General features: G+C 37.8%; 1 pseudogene; it reads right to left on the bottom strand.

Annotated features, from left to right (window-relative positions):
• Positions 1–5,123: 5,123 nt before the first annotated feature.
• On the bottom strand, positions 5,124–5,603 carry LOC121016723 (60S ribosomal protein L21-like; annotated as a pseudogene).
• Positions 5,604–8,767: the final 3,164 nt, after the last annotated feature.

The raw sequence follows: 8,767 nt of genomic DNA, 5'->3' as shown, positions 1-8,767 counted from the left end.
TTTTATGGGTTAATGGCACTAAGGGACTGTGGCATGGGTTTCGTATTAATGTTGATGTTGTAGCCTCAGCTGAAATAATTTTCATTCTATTTGGTCAGATATATTTCTGGTTATGTTGCATAAATGTTACACCTTTGAGCATAGAGAGATGGCATGCTAAATGTTCATCAAATAAAAGAAGTTAAAAAAAGCCCAAAGAATTACCAGTCTGGGATTTTCACCTAGAAACATAATGATCCACGTCTCTGACTTGGCTTGCTCCGCGGGAAGGTAGAATCACTTCTGGCCAGCTGTTGCTTCTGCAGCATCTTGTCTGTCGCTGGCAGGAGAAAATGCTTTTCCTTCCCCTCAGGCAGGAAAGAATTTGGAATTTGGGGAAGCAGTGAAGAAAAGGTCAAGCCTGATGGGAAAGGGCATATGAAACAGCTGGTGAATTCTACTTTTGCGCTTATGAATCACTGGCTGTTTCATTTTCGAGAAAACATTTGTAAAAGTCTCTGCAGTTTGTGTAAAAGTATTGGTCTTTGTTACTCAAAATTCACAATGTGAGTTTGCACCGAGGACCTCAAAGGTTCGTAACAGGTAATAATATTCAACTTTGTCAGATAAGGTGAAAGAATGAGTCACTGATCTAGTGAGTGAACCTAGCTAACTGCCCAGCATTAAGATCGCAGCGGAGCTTTGATATTTGACTATTTCCTGTATTTAGTAACATTCACCAGTTGATTAAAACAATAACAGTAATGATGTTTCTTTGGAAAAAGGACTCCCAGATGAAGGGGAATGGGGTAAAAGTTGAAAGGTGGGTTGTTGGTGAGGTGAAGATAGTCTGAGGAACCATGTTTCTTGATGTGATTGGAAAGGAAGCACTCAACCTGTATTCTTCAGCTTTAGCATCTGTGATGGTCTCATTATGTATATTCTTCTCATCATCAGGACATGGATGTCATTTAATGTATGTGCTTTAGTAGACAGCTTTATTTTAGTGTAAAATAACAACACGGTTAAGTGGAGTAATCACCATCTGGGATGGGACAAAATTAATAAAAATGATCCTCAAGGATCATTACCCTTCAATGATCCTCATCTTCTCAACACTTACCAAATCTGACACCGGTGTCTCTACCCAACTATGATACTTTGTATTTTCCAGAGTAAAAAGAAGGGGCAGAATTAAAAAAAAAAAAAAAAAAAAAAAAAGAGGAACAACTTAGCATAGTGCTGGTTAGAAGCCAACCTTGCACTTATAGACAAAGAAAGAAGGACAGAGGGGATGTCATTGAAAATGAATAAGGACTTTTGAAAGTTTTCTTTATAAAAGCAGTGAGAAAACTGGACAGCATTGTCCAAATAAAGTTTTTCAAAATTTTAAAAGCTAACAAAGGCTTGCAGCAATCTGGAGAATTTTCGTTGAAGAAAAACAGGTAAATCTTCCTAAGAAGAGTGAGCTTTGTGATATTTTAACTTGCTCCCCTCCCATCTCCCTCTCTACAGCTCCACAGTAACACTGAAAACCAGCAGACCACAATCTTGAGAGAATAAGGAGACAGAATATGGTCAGAGTTGCCTCACAGCCACATTCCTAGAGAATTAGCATTATTTCACCTGTTTGATAGTTCCTAGGATGACCCCAGTTATGAAGCTGGCTTTCTTTGACCTGACTTACAGCTCACCCACTGAAGAAAGCCTTATTGACGACTTTTTCCTGAGACATTTCTCAAAAATCTGTAGGGGTGATTGTTTAATTTTGTGGTTGCCTGAGGCACTGGATGATGGTTGCAGCAAACAATAGGCTACCCCCCCCCAAAAAAAAAAAACTTAATAGAAAGAACTGGGAAATGAGGAGTCTATTAAGGCTTTGGAAAACTCTCCCATATTTCTGAGAATTTAGGAAGACAAGCACATAGGTATGGCTGTGCACATTCCCAGGGCGGCATGAATGCTTACGAAAGACCTACGTTACATGTCCTAACCTCTAACCTCTGGCCAGTCTTGATGTTCCTTGCAAAGCATGAAGTAAAGACTAAGGTAAAGTTGTCAAGTGGCTGACTGAGTATTAAAATGTGACCCAATACGCACATGGAGGTCCCTAGCAAAGACTAGGATGGCTCTTGGTTTCCAAGTTAGCAATCCCTAAACTAACTAAGCAGAAATTTGATGGCCAAATAAGGAAAAGAATGCAGATTTTACAGAATTAGTTCAGAAACATTACTGGATAAATAGTGATCAGCAACAACAACAAGTCCTGTGGGGGGGGGGGGGGGCAGATGATGGTTTTCAGAGTTTCTACAATACACTATTTTAATGTCAAGTTTTCAACAAAAATTATGAGACATGCAAAGAAATAAGAATGTCTAGCTCATCAACTCCAGTATAGCTCAGCTCCACTGATGAATGGATAAAGAAGATGTATATATATAGTGCAATATTACTCAGCCATGAAAAAGAATGAAACTCTGCCACTTAGAAAAACATGGGTGGAGCCAGAGAGCATTATGCTAAGTGAAATCACTCTGTCTGAAAAAGACAAAACCCATACGATTTCACTCATATGTAGAATTTAAGAAACAAAATAAGCAAACAAAGGGAAAAGGAGAAGGGCAAGCCAAGATGCCTGTTAACTAGAGAGAACAAACTGATTCACCAGAGGTGAGGTGGGTGGGGTTCAACTGTTGATGGGGATTAAGGAGTGCACTTGTAAAAAAAAAAAAAAAAAAGGTACAGCTCAAACACAAGAAAGAATCTATTGATTAAACTCCCTAAGGAGCCCCACATGCCAGACTAAGTAGATAAACATTTTAAACTGGCTATTTTATATAAGTTCAAAAAACTGAAGGAAACCATGCTTGTGAAAGTAAAGAAAATAGAAGAATAACTTCTCACCAAATAGGGACTACCAATAAAGATATAGAGGATATAAAGAAAGAACCAAGTAGAAATTCTGGATTCGAAGAGTACAATAACTGAAATTTAAAAATTCATTACAAGGGCTCAGTGGAAGAATTGAACAGGTGGAAGAAAGAATCATTGAATTTAAAGATAGGACAACTGAGGTTATCCAGTCTGGGGAACAGAAACGAAAAGGAAGAAAGAAAAGTAAACAGAGCCTTCGAGACCCAAGGGACATTCAAGTATATTAATATACACACAATGGGAATTCCACAAGGAGTGATGAAAGTGGAAACAGTAGCTGAAGAAATAATGGCTAAAACTTCCAAATTTAATGAAAAACATTTATCTACACATCCAGGAAGTTCAATAAGCTCCAAGTAGGATATCCAAGTAGGATACCCTCAAAGAGATTCACACCTAGGTAAAACATAAATTGTTGAAAGGTAGACACAAACAGAGAATCTTGAAGGCAGCAAGAGAAGAGTGACTCATCATTTAAAGGGATTATCGATAAGGTTAATCACTGATTTCTCCTCAGAAGCCATGTAGGCTAGAAACAGTGTGGTGATATATTCATTGTGTCCAGAGAAAAAGACTGTCAAGCTTATTAAAATCCATCAAAACCATTATCTCAAAATTTCCATCAAAATAAATATCTCAAAAAAATTGAGAAATTAAGAGCCTCTGAGATAAATCAAAATGGAGAGAATGCTATATTTAAAATTTCACTAAAAACAGATCAAAAACCTAAATGTAAGAACTAAAACTTGGAGGAAAACACAGGTGTAAATCTTCATGACCTTGTATTAGGCAATTGTTCTTTAGGTATGATACCTAAAGTACAAGTAACAAAAGGTGGGGAGAAAACATAGCAAAGGATACCATCAAGAAAGAAAAAAGACAACCTCCAGAATGGAATAAAATATTTGTGTGAACGCACACACACACACACACACACACACACACACACACACACACACACACGATAACATACTCTTTTCTTATATATGAGGAGTTAATTTTTGTATATGAGATGAAGTGATGTCCAGCTTCATTCTTTTGCATGTGGACATTCAATTGCCCCAGTACCATTTGTTGAAAAGACTATTCTTTCCCAATTGAATTATCTTGACACCCTTATTGAAAGTCATTTGACAATAAATGTGGGAGGTCTTCTGGATTCCTAATTCTGTCCCTTTCATTTACATGTATATCCTTATGCCATTACCACACAGTCTTGATTATTGTAGTTTAATCATTAAGTTTTGATACTGAGCTTCAGATGTATTTAAGATGTGGATTTGAGAGAAGTGATCATCAATTTAAAGGCAGCTGGATACTAGCCCTTTGTCCGATATCATTTGCAAATATCTTTCCCATTCTGTCAGTTGCCTTTTAGTTTTGTTGATGGTTTCTTTTGCAGTGCAGAAGCTTTTTTTCCTGATGAGATTCCACTTGTTCATTTTTTGCTTTTAATCCCTTTGCCTTTGGAGTTGTGTCCAGTAAGAAACTGCTGCAGCTGAGGTCAAAGAGGTTGCTGCCTGCTTTCTCCTCTTGGGTGTTGATGGTTAGAGGATATTTTGCTAAGTAAACATAAGTCAGTCAGAGAAAGACAGATACCATACGTTTGCACTCATATGTGGCTCTTGAAAAACTTAACAGAAGACCATGGGGGAAGGGAAGGGGGAAAAATTACAAACAGAGAGGGAAGGAGGCAAACCGTAAGAGACTCTTAAATACAGAGAACAAACTGAGGGTTGATGGGGGGTGGGCGAGAGGGGAAAGTGGGTGACGGGCATTGAGGAGGGCCCTTGTTGGGATGAGCACTGAGTGTTGTATGGAAGCCAACTTGACAATAAATTTATATTAAATAAGTAAAAATAAATAAATAAATAAATAAATAAATAAATAAATAAATGCAGGTGACATAAAGATAGAAACTGCATCTTTACGTCCATTGCCCCAACTGGGAAAGTCCCAAAATTTGCATTCTGCAAATTGGATCCATGTGAAGACATACAGCCATCGATGCTAGTTGGTTTGACAGAATGAAGAAAGAAGCATCATGTGGGAGTAGGACGTGTCTGAAACTTGAGTCACCCAAGTACCACTGCAGTATTTTTCGCTACAGCCACTTACCGACTCTTCTGTCATTTTTTTAATGAATTGATTCACTCAAGTGCCTAATTGTTTATTTTCACAGTCCTGAGCTATTTTATTTATTTTAACACTTACCATGCCATGAGTTCATAGGAAATGGATTGCAGCAGCTCAGACCCGTTGACATTGGTTCTCACAAAGTGTGCTTCTCTGGGTGGGACAAGCTGGTGCTTCTGTCGAACCCAAGTACCTTTCTCTTTGGCTTCCTTCTTCTTCTGATCATTTTCCATCACACATTTCACAAAGCTGTCTTCGTTCTTTCAGTGCTTAATATGCTCAATATGTACATTAGTTCTCTTGGCAAGAATCTTGCCCTTAACTTGTTTGTTTACAACAATGCCAAAAGCATGCTGGGTAACAGTGTAGACTCTTCCAGTTTTGCCATGGTTATATGTGTAGGGCATTCCTTTCTGAACAGTGCCCATCCCTTTGTCTACGGTATCATCTTTCCTGTAGATTCCCGTGAACATGGTCCAAGAAACAACTCCATGTTTTATAAAAGGCCTGGAGAGAGGGGTGCCTCTCCTCTTGCCCTTCGTGTTGGTCATTTTGGCGAATTGCAAGATGGCAATTCTGGCTGAAAGGCAAACACCTAACTGTTTTAAATGACAGCTCTGTATAAAACACCTTGAAAGAAATGTTATTTGTGAAATCGTGGGTTTTAAGTGCTAGTAATATTTCTTCTAATGCATGTTAAATACATAATTATTAAAAGTAAAGATTGTCCTCTTAATACCTAAAATTTTTTAGAAGCCGTAAGGCATGTGAATAACCAATTTTGGGAGACACTGCTGTTTATAGAGACCCTTCTTTGGATTTATTTTATCAGATTTCTAATTCCATTGTATTAGTTTTCTGATCTTTGATGAACAATGCAAAATTCACCAAACTTACCTGAAAAAATGTGACCAAAATATGTCACCCCATATTAGCTATCATTTACTGAGGGCTTCCTGGAAGCTTGATCCTAGGATGGCCTGCCAAAAATTATGTGGCCAAGTTGTTCATTAACTACTGTTGTGGATTGAATTGTGTCCCCCGAAAAGATCAGTTGAAATCCTAACCCCTGGGACATGTTAATGTGATCTTACAATAGGGTCTTTTCAAATGTAATAAAGTTAAGATAAGGTCATAGTGGATTAGAATGGGCCCTAAATCTAATGACTGGTGTCCTTATAAAATGAGAGAAATTTGGACTCATACACATTAGGAGAATGCCATGTGACAATGGAGGCAGAGATTGGAGTGATGGGTCTGTAAGCCAAGGAACATGACGATTCCCAGGAGCTAGAAGAAGCAAGCAAAGATTCTTCTCTAGAGATTTTGGTGGGAGCATGGTCCTAGGATACCTTTACTTCAGTGTTCTAGTCTCCAGGCTGAGAAAATAAATTTTGTTTTAAGCCAGGTTTATAGAAACTTATTATATATCTCTAGAGAAATAATATAGCTATCTTTTATGTATAAGGTTGAGGAAGGTAGGGGTCTCTCATTTTTGTTCACTGCTAATTTTCAGATCCTGGACCAGTTTCTCACAGTTTCTCACATTTGGTAAATAAAGTTGAACCATGAACAACATGAGTTTGAACTGTGAAGGTCCACATGTGGATTTTTTTTTTCAATAAATACAGTATAGTAAGTGTATTTTCTTTTCCTTAGGATTTACTTAATAACACTTTCTTTTTTCTCTCTTTATTGTAAGAATCCAGTATGTAACACATATAACAAAAACTATGTGTCAATGCACTGTTTATGTGACCAGTAGGGCTTGTAGTCAGTAGCAGGCTATTAGTAGTTGTTTTAGGGGAGTCAAAAGTTATACATGGATTTTCAACTCTACGGGGTGTTAGCACCCCTAACCCTTACATTGTTTAGGGTCAACTGTACTCGGTTCACACATTTTTGAGTGAATGAATCCATAGGCTTCTTTATAATCCTAAGAGTTAGACATTCATCGTTTTATTGTATAAACCAAGCCTAAAAGAGTTCGAGAAACATGTTCAAGGTTACAGAGCTAGTAAATAGTGAGCTACAATTCAAACTTAGGTAGTCTAATCCCAAAACCTGTATCCTTTTCACCATACTCTCCTACTGTAAAATATAGAGCTGGAATCAAATGATCTCATAAAGTCCCTTGAAGAGAGCCATGGTTCTGTAATAACATATAAGGTTTCTTAGAGATTATTGCTAAATATAAGGTCATTGCTTAGAAAAATATTTTTTGAGGTTAGAAGCCACAGAGAGAAAAGAAATAACAATTAGTTTTCATTTTTTTGTTCAGTAGATATTTACTAAGCACTTACTATGTACCAGAACCCATATATATTTTACTTGATAGATCACATCATATGTTTTTCACATCAGTCTTGCCAAGTTGAAATAATTATCATTTCCATTTTACACATGAAGCAACTGAAACAAAGTCATACAACTTGCTGAATGTCACAACTAACAAGTAGCTAAACGTTGATTCGATGCGGACTTTAAAATTACAAATCTCTATTACAGGAACGGCTTGTGCCCTCTTATTCTGTATTGTACCCTTTCCACAAGCCCTAGTTCAGCGTCGTGCAGCCCAGAAAGCCTTTCTTTAATGTTACCCTTCTTGTGGTATATTTCTTGTGTGTACCACTCATTTGGAACTTCTCTCTCCTTGGTCTACCTTGAGAGCTACCCCATTATGCTCCCATGCTTCCACACAGCAGATACATAATCAACATGACTTGATTTAGTTATGTAAATGGTGCCAAGAAAGGTCCTGTGCAGATTCCTGAACATATTTCCAAAATTTCTAGGATGACCACATGCGAACTGTTTCAAACTACCATGTTGCTTCTGACTTTCTTTAAACGTTTTTAATCACTTGCATTAATATTTCTTGGGGTGCTTGTTAACAATACATTGTCCTGGGTTTCATTTCAGATTTACTGCATCAGAGCATCTCAGGGTTGGGTCTTCCCAAATTCAGCCTATGTTGTTCCCATTGTCTGAAGTGTCTTCTCCCAGTTCAGTTATTCATTAGAACAACTCTCTTTGTATTTCTCATGTTGGCTTAGATGCCCCCATCTCTAAGAATATTTCTTTTTACCCCAGGCTGAAGGTGTGCCCATCGAACTCCATTTACCCCTTTGTGTGCCCATTGAACTCTTCAGTGTTTAGCACTCTGAATGCTCTAATGTCCTTGTGCCTTTACTTATATGTCTATTTTTCACAACCCAGTGAGCAACTTGGGACCAAGGACTTTCACTATCATATCCCAAGTTCTTACACAGCCCCTGGCATATAGCAGTTGGTCAATAAGAGACAAATGCACAAATAAAAAGAGATAATGGAATTGATGAGCAATTAGGAGCAGTTAATTTCTCCTCAAATTTCTGCCAAGAACACACAGGGACAGAATATGTCTTTATTCAGTGTTAGTGAGGAGATCACATTTTGTACGTCCCACCCCTCCCCATGCTCAGCCATTTGCTCGATTGCAGGATTTGAGTTACAATTAATAGTCATAGAAAACCAGAAGGAAACCACAAGAGTTGATGGGGTTGTTTGTCTTACTCATCTCGTTTGAAAAGGACACAAATGCAGTAAATTTAGATGTTAATGGGACAACAGCCTAGCCTCCTAAATAGTTCTGGCAATGTTGACATGGCTTCTGTTGAAATGCAGGAAGAAACCAGTAATGACAAACACATAATTTTGCAAATCACAGTATTTCAAA

This window comes from Herpailurus yagouaroundi, unplaced genomic scaffold (genome assembly GCF_014898765.1).
Source record: "Herpailurus yagouaroundi ecotype Mexico unplaced genomic scaffold, PumYag 213, whole genome shotgun sequence".
Lineage (NCBI taxonomy): Eukaryota > Metazoa > Chordata > Mammalia > Carnivora > Felidae > Herpailurus > Herpailurus yagouaroundi.
Note: the sequence above shows the minus strand (reverse complement) of the source record. Positions and strands in the feature narration are given on the sequence as shown.